This window comes from Oreochromis niloticus, linkage group LG3, assembly GCF_001858045.2.
Source record: "Oreochromis niloticus isolate F11D_XX linkage group LG3, O_niloticus_UMD_NMBU, whole genome shotgun sequence".
NCBI classification, from domain to species: Eukaryota; Metazoa; Chordata; class Actinopteri; order Cichliformes; family Cichlidae; genus Oreochromis; species Oreochromis niloticus.
The window spans coordinates 76,902,693-76,913,701 of record NC_031967.2 but is presented as its reverse complement, the minus strand read 5'-3'; the positions used below and the strand labels follow the sequence as shown (position 1 = coordinate 76,913,701).

At 42.1% G+C, this 11,009-nt stretch overlaps 1 long non-coding RNA gene across 2 annotated transcripts; it reads right to left on the bottom strand.

Moving 5' to 3' along the window:
* Positions 1-1,233: 1,233 nt before the first annotated feature.
* Positions 1,234-6,137, bottom strand: LOC112843854 (uncharacterized). 2 transcript variants are annotated; one of them, XR_003216387.1, is made up of 4 exons: positions 5,656-6,137; positions 5,315-5,376; positions 4,753-4,880; positions 1,234-3,304 (listed from the first exon to the last, which is right to left on the bottom strand). It is a non-coding gene; the product is annotated as an uncharacterized LOC112843854 (long non-coding RNA). The 2 variants fall into 2 exon arrangements; XR_003216386.1 differs by lacking the exon at positions 1,234-3,304 and having other exon boundaries at positions 3,744-4,880.
* Positions 6,138-11,009: the final 4,872 nt, after the last annotated feature.

Here is an 11,009-nt window from a genome sequence, read left to right as displayed (position 1 = left end):
ACGGATCATTTACACTTTTATCTGAATGTGGTCTTGTTTTTTAAAGGCATTAAGGATTTATGCTGTACAATCATTCCACCCTGAAAAAACTGCAGTTCACAGAAATCATTAAAAGCCCCAAATTACCATGATGTTCATGCCCATCGTGATTATGTTGAAACTATGATGAGTGTACAGGAAGCATGAGGGAAGTGAAAGAGCTGAGTTCATCATTGGATGTCTGCTGCAGCCTGAGCTCATTGCATCATAACTAAGGGAAGGTTCACAGATGATCCAGCTCATCCTTGGCAGATTGGTGTCTGTGTGAGTGAGCCTGGCTGCAGGACTGTGAAAGATTAAAAAAAAGTGTCTCTGGATCATCATTATGCATGATTTTGAATAAGATAAATTATATTAAGTACCACAGTCTGTTCTCTAAAACCTAAAAGAGGAATTATGGATTGGATCAAGTGGTCCCTAAATGCAATTGACACCCTTTTCTCAACGAGAAGTTTGGGCTCGGGTGAGCCTGAGCGCTGAAGATATCTACCTATTTGGAACCATGATAACAGGTTTCTTGCTGATCGGAGCTGGCTTGGCCCTTATTGGAGAATTAAGGAAGCAGAACCAGCTGTTCAAACCCGCACAAGGCTGCCCGCTGGGATTGAAATGATGGGACGAGGCGTGAGTTTCTCAAAATGGGCTCATTGAGTGCAGCACGGACAAGATCTTGGCGAAGCTTACGGCTGCAGTGAACACTCAGAATAAGACCTCTGAGTGCAGACTGGATTATTTCTGGAGGGGCTCGCTCGGAATAACACCTCTGAGCGCAAATTGGATCACATCTGGGGAAGCACACCGCGGTCGTGAGTTCTCGGAATCGGCTCTTTGAGCAAAAAGAACGACAACATCATGGAACATGTCTGTGAAGGTTCTCAGTCATCCAGGTCATCGTAGTCAAAGGAGCTTGGAAAGAAAAGCGTCTGGACTTCTTTAAGTTGCTTGAAGACGTTTCACCTCTCATCCGAGAAGCTTCAAATGGCCGAGAGTCCCAGATTTAAACCCAGTGGGAGTATCCCGCCAAAGAGGGACAAAAGGACCCCCTGATGAAAAATCTAATCGCCTGAGCCAAGGTGTGAAAGTGTGTGTCACAATCAGCCAGGGTTTCGGGTGAGCTCATTGTGAAACCTGGCCCCACCTTATCATGTGAATTCCTGAGGTCAGTCTATGTCCACTGTGAGCGACCATCTTTGAACAGAGGCAGTCTTTTATGACACCAACTGTCTGCCATCTATAATCCAGTTTTGAGATCCCTTCCCAGACGCCTTAACGCCCACTCACATCCTGGGCCATCTGACCTGGCATCACACCTTCAGACTGAGCAGGATCAACACCCAGAAGACTAAGAAGCACTAAGAGCACGGGTGTCAAACTCGAGGGTCGGTGTCCCGAAACTTTTCCATGTTTCCCTGCTGCAACATAACTGAATAAAATTAGTAGGTTATCAGTAAAACTCTATAGCACGTGACTGCATGCTGAGGTGCCAAATCAGCCTGTTGATTCATGTTACAACAGCACATGAGTGAATGAACATGGTGCAATAAAAGTATTTTAGAGGTACATTTTTTTCAAACACTAACATTTATTTAACTTGGGTAGGGTAAGGGGCTCCACCTCTGCATGCAGTCAAGTTCTGTGCATGGCCTCTGCACCTGTCATTCCTGCACCCTAATATCTAGGATTGATATTAGATTGTTGATATTAACAATCTAATATTAACAATCTAACAATAACAATTGTTTTGTTATTGTTTTCAGTTCTGCTTCCTCCTGTCTCCTTGTATGTGATTTGTGATATGATATATGTAAAGAAAAAGTAGCAAAGAAACAAAAACATAACACATGGACACTTTTGGCCACGAACAAGCTGAAGGGATGGTGATTTTTTTTTTTTAACAAACCCAGAGTGTTAAAAAACACTTAGAACCAAATTTATTTATCAGCAGCATCAATAGTTACAAATACACAATTTAGTTTTTGCTCTCAAAGTCAATTTAACTGAAGTGACGTGTTTCCGGTTAGTGTGGAGGTCGCAATATGGCGCTCCCCCTGTGGCTGCAGCCAGGTGCCCTGAGCTCAGTCGGGTCACTTAGCATGCAGACAAATGGAGGAGTGTTTGAGACGTGCAGATAAACAGTCACAGCTTTGTGTCGGCCTCTGAGGGCTCAGGGCCGTCCTGTTGCCATGTTATCAAGTGCATGACTGCTCTCTGCACACACTTTGAGTCCTTATTCACATTTTCTATAAGTCCTCATCTCTGTGGACCTGAGGGATTACCCACAGTTCATAGTGCTGTGATGGTCAAATCAATAAGAACAAGGATGGAAATGAATAAATAACCAAACCAAAACTTAAGAGGAATGTAGCTCATCAAAAATGCTTCATGATAAAGTTTTTACAATGATGAATATTTTGATTGCCTGACAACAAACAAAATCAAACAGTAAATGTCAGATCACATGACGAGGTCTGAGGGACCACGACAGTTTACATCACAGCATAGGTGACAAAGTGCTTCCTGTGGCCTGTTTATCTTCAGTTCTTTGAATTTATTAGGGCATTAATTTCATTAATTAGAATTAATTTCAGTATATTAAACATTAGCAGAAGGATGTTATGTGTATTTCTTGCACTTGCACAAACAAACAGCAGCTCTTCTTTTTTTTTTGCCACTCAATCTAGAACAGAATTTAGATCAATAAATTCCCATGATTATTATGATTCTATTTTATTTTATAGGAAATGCAGTTTAACATGTTTCCAATACTGAGGATGGAAACATCAGACTTTCTGTCATTTTTGTTTTGTTTTGTTGGGGTTAAAACGATGCCACCTTAAAATGAAACTGAAAAATAATATTGCAATTGAAATAAATATATTGATCATGAAAAAAGATTAATTGACACTGTAAATATTGACATTAAAACAGAAAAAAAGTTTTCATGCTTACATCTTTTTTTTTGCTTACAGTTTTTTTTTTCTGTTTCAATTTGCTGGCAATGTTTTGGTGTCTGGGGGCACAAATATTACATCTTTTGAATCTGTGATGACATGTGACATGATGATGAAGTTCACATGATGTAGCTTCTCTGCCAACAACACAAATTAAAGAATAAATAATTTATACCAAAGTAACGAGCGACTGAGACTCATTCATGAAACAACAGGATCAAATTATCCAGTAGTTTATTGTTCAAACACACAGACACTCTTCACACTGACCTTTTTTTTCTGTCCTTCATACAAACATTTGCAGCTCACAGACTCTGAAGCACAAACACACATACAAGGCCAAAAATTCAAAACAAGCAGCTATTTAACATTTGTAACACTGTGTTATTAACAAACAAACAAATAAACTCTGAGTACATCATTCAGCCGATCACCGGATCCTGAGTCGGACTTGTGATTATCTGTAATCTACAGAACTTCATACAAACTCAGATTTCCAGTTCCAGTGAAAAGTGTTCACACAAAGAGACCAGCAGTACTCAAAGGTCATGAAAGGTCAACGAAACTCAGACAGTAAAGAGTAAATCGTACTGCTGACTAGGGATGGGTACCGGTATCCGGTGCCATGACAGCACCGGTTCTGACATAAACGGTAGTAACCAGACCGAAAAACAGCGCACATTTCGGTGCTTTATTTTGGTGATTAAAAATGCCCAAGAAGCGGTCAAAGGCCTGGCTGTACTTCACAGCAAAAGATACAAACTCAGCAGCCTGCAACAAGTGCTTTAAGCTGAAACTGTGATGCTGTGCAAAGGAGGTAACACCTCAAATCTGATGAAACACCTGATGTTTTGCTTTGTCAGACACTTAAACAACTGAGTTAAATCAACACAACTTTCTCATATTCAGTAAACCTGTGCATTTTGTGTTCATAAAACACGATTGAAACATGTTCAGATGAAGTAAGTTGAGCTCTTGGAATATTTTAATCCTTCACGATTCTGTCATTTTATTGCAACACTATTTAATAACTCTTATCCAAATACTACTTGGTCACTTAAATACTACATGTTGTCTTCATATTACACACTGTTCAACAAAGTCTAGATCCCGGTTACCATAAAAATTGAATGGGTCTACAACAACTACCATCCTCCTATCTTTATCCTGGTTGCAGGAGGGCTGGGAAATAACCCTTAAGTGATGCGGGGTACACCCTGGACAGCTCACAAGTCTATCACATAAAAACAAGCAACCATTTACACTTACATTCACGGGTGATTTAGAATCATCAATTAACCTAGCTCTAATAACTGCATGACTTTTAATTGTGGCAGGAAACCAGAATACCCAGAGAAAAACCACTGCAAACTAGCCAGACTGTGGACTTGAACCGAGGATCTTCTTACTGTGGAGCAACAGCACTAACCAGCGTGCCAACAATCTAGGAAATGCAGGAAAGCTATGATTTCCTGCATTTAATGCAGAATTCTTTTGTTCTTGTCCTTGACAGGTTAATCCACAATAAATAGCAATGGCATGCATGTGGTGTGTGTGTCGTTGTCTGCCTCTTATAACTCCTGGTATTTTCCTGCAGTTTGAAATCTTATGCGGTCTTATTCCTGAATTCCATGAGTTCAGTAACTGAACACTCTGACTAGATTGTATCGTGTCATCTCAACGAGAACAAATTAAGTTGTTGAATTTCGTACAGATCTTTAAAGCCTGAGGCAATGGTATTAAATACACGTAAGATGCTTACGTAAATCCAAGTAAATAAAATCCAAGTGCAACCCGTTCAAGTGTTACGCCTGCTGTCGTTGCGTTGTGTTCTGGCGTGAAAGTAAGAGGCAGGAGACAGTACTGGGTCTTTGGCTCTTTACTGTACATCTGCAACACAGAAATATGGATGTGATCTGCGTGTGTGTCATGTGTCTGCCAGTGCACCTCTCCTCCGGCCATGCTGAAAGGAGCTGTGCCTGCAGCTTCATTAACACTGCAATAATATAATAAATCAAATACAACAAATTGTTTTAAAACATTAACTTAAGCTCTCAAAAAAAAAAAGCACAAAATAAATAATGTCACTGAAAAATCATCAAAAACAACTTATAAGAACAATAAACAAAATAATTCAAAAACAAATAAACAGTCAGATAAATACAATTCAATAACCAGGACTCAATATTCTAATGCTTATAATTCAAACAGTACACTTCAGTACAATCACATTAACAACCGCCATGCAACAGGCAATGCAACACTGTACCATAAAAACAATTAATGAAAGACTGCATCTCCAAAACATAAGAACATCTCCATACCTGCAACACAGAAATATGGATGTGATCTGCGTGTGTGTCATGTGTCTGCCAGTGCACCTCTCCTGACGAAGGAAAAAAGGGTGCACGCTGTTAAAAAAGACTGCCGCGAGTACGCTCACAAGCTGCTAGCGATCAGGCTAACTTAGCATGCTAGCATTTCAGCTGCGTTCTCGGCTAAAACTCATTAAAAACATATATTAGCGAACTCCGCCCTCCACAAAACTTACCCCGAATTAATCTCTTAATGACAAACAAAAACGCTGCGGTTCGGCTATATTTACATTGCAGCTTGGGCTCTGAACAAACTTTAATTAACAGAGAGCAACGTGGCACTGACTTACCTCCGGCCATGCTGAAAGGAGCTGTGACCGGGGCACACATGCACGCGCCTACGTCACAACGCAGCGCACACACACAGACCCAGATCCCACAGGTAGGAGAGTGAGATGCAAAATGACATATTTAATCCAAAAGAAGGTGTTTTGGGTGAAATTCACAGGTATTTAACACATATGTTACACAAGGGCTGGCCAATCCCTTTTTTTTCCCCAGTGTGATCCTCCTTCAATTAAGTCTCAATCACAAACATGTGGCGCTGCGAAATAAAACTCACACCGTTAATTCATCATTTTCACTCTGTACCACTGCTCCTTATCAGGCTGTGTGAAGCACAGTAAACAATTCAGTCGAGGCCTTGAGCCATAAACAGACATCACTCACAGACATTGTTTTCATAACCAAACTACTTTAGCCCCTGTCCCCTAAATCTGCACAAATGCCCTCTGGGTGACATGAAACGCCTTTAACCAATAAACAATTAATGGCTTCTGTTACGCTGAGAGGCACGGTGAGGAAAACATTAGGCTTCATACTTGTCTCGACTGAAGTAATTGCTTTATTATCTCATGCCAATATCATGCACATACAGATAGCAACTTCTCAAAATGGCCCCCAATCTATTTCCTGCTCCCTTTAAATACCCTAAAGACCACGCCTTCTCCAATCAGACTGGCCTATAAAAGAGCTGCAATTGAGGCAGGCCACCTTTTTACTGGGAAAACAAGATGGCCACCACAGAGGTAACCTGCAAAACACTCTTATTACATGATTGCTTCCCAACATTACTCACCACCCCCCCCTTCAGGTTGACACATATCCGGCAAACGGGAAAGATAGTCAGCAATAAGATTCTTCTTACCCGGACAATGCTGGATGGTGAACTGGTATGGCTGGAGGGCTAGGCACCAGCGCAGTATCCTCGCATTTTGATGTTGTTTGGAGTGCATCCACACCAGGGGTCTGTGATCTGTCTGAAGAATAAATTCTCTTCCAAGGAGATAATATTTCAACGAATCAATTGCCCATTTAATTGCCAGTCCTTTTTCCACTGTGGAATAGTTCTTTTCCCTGTCAAACAGCTTCTTACTTAAGAAAAGCACAGGTTTCTCTTCACCAGCTTCTCCCTGTGCCAGCACTGCTCCAAGTCCAACATTAGAGGCATCTACCTGCACAACAAATGGTTTGGAGAAATCCGGGCTTTGCAAAACAGGTGCTTCAGAAATCTGTCTCTTTAATGATTGGAAGGCATGTTCACAGTCGTCATTCCACATCACTTTAGAAGTGTGTTTTCTCGTGAGATCTGTAAGAGGGGCTGCCAAGGTTGAGAAATGGGGAATAAACCTCCGAAACCAGCCAACCAAGCCCAGAAACGACCTCACTTGCTTCTTGGTTTTAGGTCTGGGAATTGTTTGTATAGCCTTTACCTTTCCAACTTGTGGCTTTATTTGTCCATGGCCAACAATGTATCCCAGATACTTCACTTCTTGTGCCCAGGCACACTTGCTCACATTCAGAGTCAAACCAGCCTTCTGGATCTTCGCCATCACAACCTTTAGATGCTGCAGGTGTTCCTCCCAAGACTCACTGTAAATCACCACGTCATCCAGGTAGGCAGCTGCAAACTTGAAACAACCATCAAGGATAATGTCCATCAACCTTTGAAAAGTTGCAGGTGCCCCATGAAGACCAAAGGGCAACACAGTGTACTGAAATAAGCCCATTCCTGGAATTTGGAAGGCTGTGTATTCTTTACAGGACGGCTCTAAAGGCACTTGCCAGTAACCCTTACACAAATCTAAGGTTGTAATGTATTTAGCCTTTCCTAGTCTTTCCAGTAGCTCATCAATCCGTGGCATTGGATAAGAATCAAAACAGGAAATACTATTTAGCTTTCTCATGTCAGAACAAAATCGTAGTTGAGGGGAGTCTTTCTTTGGAACAAGTACAATGGGGTTTGACCATTCACTCTTTGACGGCTCAATCACTCCGAGTTCCAGCATCATCTGAACCTCCTTCCTCAACGGTCCCATCATCCGTTCTGGGATCCTGTAAGGCTTAAGACGAACAGGTTTTGTGTCTTTCAAGATGATGTTGTGTGTTATGGCATCTGTTCGGCCCGGTTTGTCTGAGAACAAAGATGGAAAAGATTGCCTCACCTCATTCAACTGATGCCACTGATCTTCAGTCAGATGTTCAGGAGGGTCTTCAGATTTGGGCATGTCTCTGAATGGACTCATCTCAGCATTTCCAACCTCCAAAATGCCACTGTCTTCAGGCTGAACATCCCGTACCATCAGGATTTGCTTTACAACTGGTTCCGGGGCATTTCTTTCATGATACTCTTTTAACAAGTTTACATGTAGCAGTTGCTTTGATTTGTGTCTGTCTGGACAAACGACCTCATATGTCACTAGGCCGGTTTTTCTGGCCACAGCATAAGGTCCTTGCCACTTAGCCAGCAGCTTACTTGGTCCAGTAGGCAAAAGTACTAGAACTTTTTGACCAGTCTTTAGTTCTCTCTCACAGGCATGCTTGTCATACCATACCTTTTGCTTTTGCTGCGCCTTCTGCATATGGTCTCTAACCTTTTCTCTGTATGTTTCCAGTTTGTCCCTCATCTGCAATATGTAGGAAACGATGTTGGTCGTCGAAGCCACTTCAGTAGACCCCGGTGCCACTCCAGCCACCCAGTTCTCTTTCAGCATATCCAGAGGGCCTCTAACCTGCCTTCCATAGAGCAGCTCAAAAGGGGAGAAACCAGTTGAAGCCTGTGGCACTTCTCTGTATGCAAACAATAGAAAAGGCAACCATTTATCCCAATCTTTGCCAGTATCATCAATAAACTTTCTCAACATTTGCTTCAATGTACCATTAAATCGTTCCACCAAACCGTCCGTTTCTGGATGGTAGGGAGTAGTTCGAATACCTTTTACACCAAGTTGGTCATAAAGAGACTTTACCAAATGTGACATAAAACTGGTACCCTGATCTGTCAGGATCTCCTTTGGAATGCCAACTCTGGAAAAAAGGTCTACTAAGCATCGAACAATGTGTTTGACCTGCAGAGAACGCAGTGGATAAACATCCGGATATCTTGTGGCATAATCACAAATGACTAATGCATATTTATGACCATTACTGCTCTTAGGTAAAGGACCTATGATATCCATAGCTATTCTCTCATAAGGTACATCCATTATTGGTAACGTTTGCAACTGAGCTCGGTCTGAAAGTTTGGTGGGAGCCACTTTCTGACATTCATGACATGTTTAGCAGTAGTCAACCACATCTTTGTATAATCCTGGCCAGTAAAAACGTTGAGCAACACGATTATAAGTCTTTGCCTGTCCCAAATGTCCTGACCATGGTACAGTGTGGCCCAAATGCAGAATTACTGATCGGTACTCTTTTGGTACAACAAGTCTGGGTTTTTCCATGTCTGCTAGATACAGAAGGTTATCCTTTATTATGAAAGGTTCTCCAGTTACTCTTTTAAGCCCTACTGCATTTTCTTTTCCATCATCCACGTTGCATGCTTTCTTAAAGAGAGGTTGTAAAGATGGATCATTTTCCTGTCTTTCTCTAAAATTATTGGGAAACTCCCACTGAAGATCAATAGGTGGAGACATTGGTAAGGTTGGTTCCGGAAGTTTTGCCCTACCACTGTTTTTATTTTTCTCCTGCCTATGTTGTTGTTTTGTTTTCCTAATTTTACTTCCTCCTTCAAATAAGTCTTCATCTACATCTGGCAGTGGTTCTAAACCCCTTTTCATTGAACGAGTGACAACAGCACAGGAATAGGCTTCAGAGTTATTGCGAACCAAACTGTCTAAGATTGGCAAGTCTTCTCCCAGAATGACATCATATGCTAACTGATCCAACACTCCTACAGTTAACATAAATGCTTGGCCCTCAACTTCAATAGTGACATCTGCTGTTGGATAATCTTTTTGACACCCATGAACACAAGTAATATTTACAGGTTTGTTAAAGTCAGGTAATACATTGCTCAACATAGAAGATTTAACCAAGGTTTGTGAGCTACCAGTGTCAGCAAGAGCCTTTACTGTTTGGCCATTTATTGAAACATCTACCACATGCTTATGTGGCACTAAACCATCACCAGTTAGTTCACCCTCAAGGCCTGTAGAGGGAACTACACACAACTCTACTGACTTTGGTTTTCTTAGGGGACATAAAGAAGCTTTATGACCTGGCTGCTGACAGTAATAGCAAATGAGGTTGTACCTTTGACTGCAATGTATAGGCTTCTTACCACCCCTAGTGTCCAAGCTTTCAACACTAGCCACCCCTGGAGGTTTTACCTCCCCAAACCTTGGTCTCCCCACAGTCATCTTTGACTTAGAAGGTTCACGATGAGCAGCCAGGTAACGTTCAGCCAGATCTGCAGCTTCCCCTCCTGTCTTTGGGTTGTGCTCCTTCACCCATGTGCGGACATCTGGCTGCAGCACACGAAGAAACTGTTCCAAAATAATGGTTTCACCAATCTCTTCTTTGCTCCGACTGTCAGGATGCATCCATCGCTTATAGAGTCCCTTTATCCGATTGTAGGTTTCACGCACACTCTCACCCACTGGGACACTGGTGCTCCGGAACCGGTATCTGTAGGTCTCCTCTGTTACATTAAACTTGGATAACACTGCAGCTTTAATGGCATCATAAGAGTCAGACTGTTCTTCATCCATGCCAGCATAAGCTTCAAGGGCTTTTCCAGTCAATAACGTGACCACTCTAGCTGCCCATTCAACTTGTGGCCATCCCCACGTTTTAGCTATACGTTCGAATCGTACAAAGAAACTTTCAGGATCCTCACCTTCCCTGAAGTCAGGTATTCTTGGCTTAGCACCATGGTGCATTTCTGCTCTCTGCACTGGAGCAGGTTGAACAACATGCATTTGAGGCTGTGCATGCAGTGGTTGAGATGGAGGAGGCAGCTCAGCTTGGTGCTCAGCGACTCCGTGAGGTGGCTGCAGAGCTGATAGTGGAGGCAGTTGCCCAGTCTCTTGCTTTGGGAAAACAGCTGCTGTGGAAATGTCACTCTGGACAGAAGGCTGAAGTTCAGAATGTACATCATGTTGCAGCCTTGGTATATTGTCACTCAGTTGTTTAATCTGTTCAAACAGTATTGCTTCTGTTCTTCTGGAATGCCGCATAAATGCTCTAATTTCATCAAAGATATCCGGTTCAGAAAGTTCTTTACTCACAACACCAACTGCAGTCTGCTTAGGTCGTACTACTGGTTCAAAATCATCCTCATCAGCCATTGCTCCTTCAGGTGGTGGATCTGGCTCAATTGTTTGTCCACCTTCTCTTTCCTCCATGTCAGCAAGGGGGT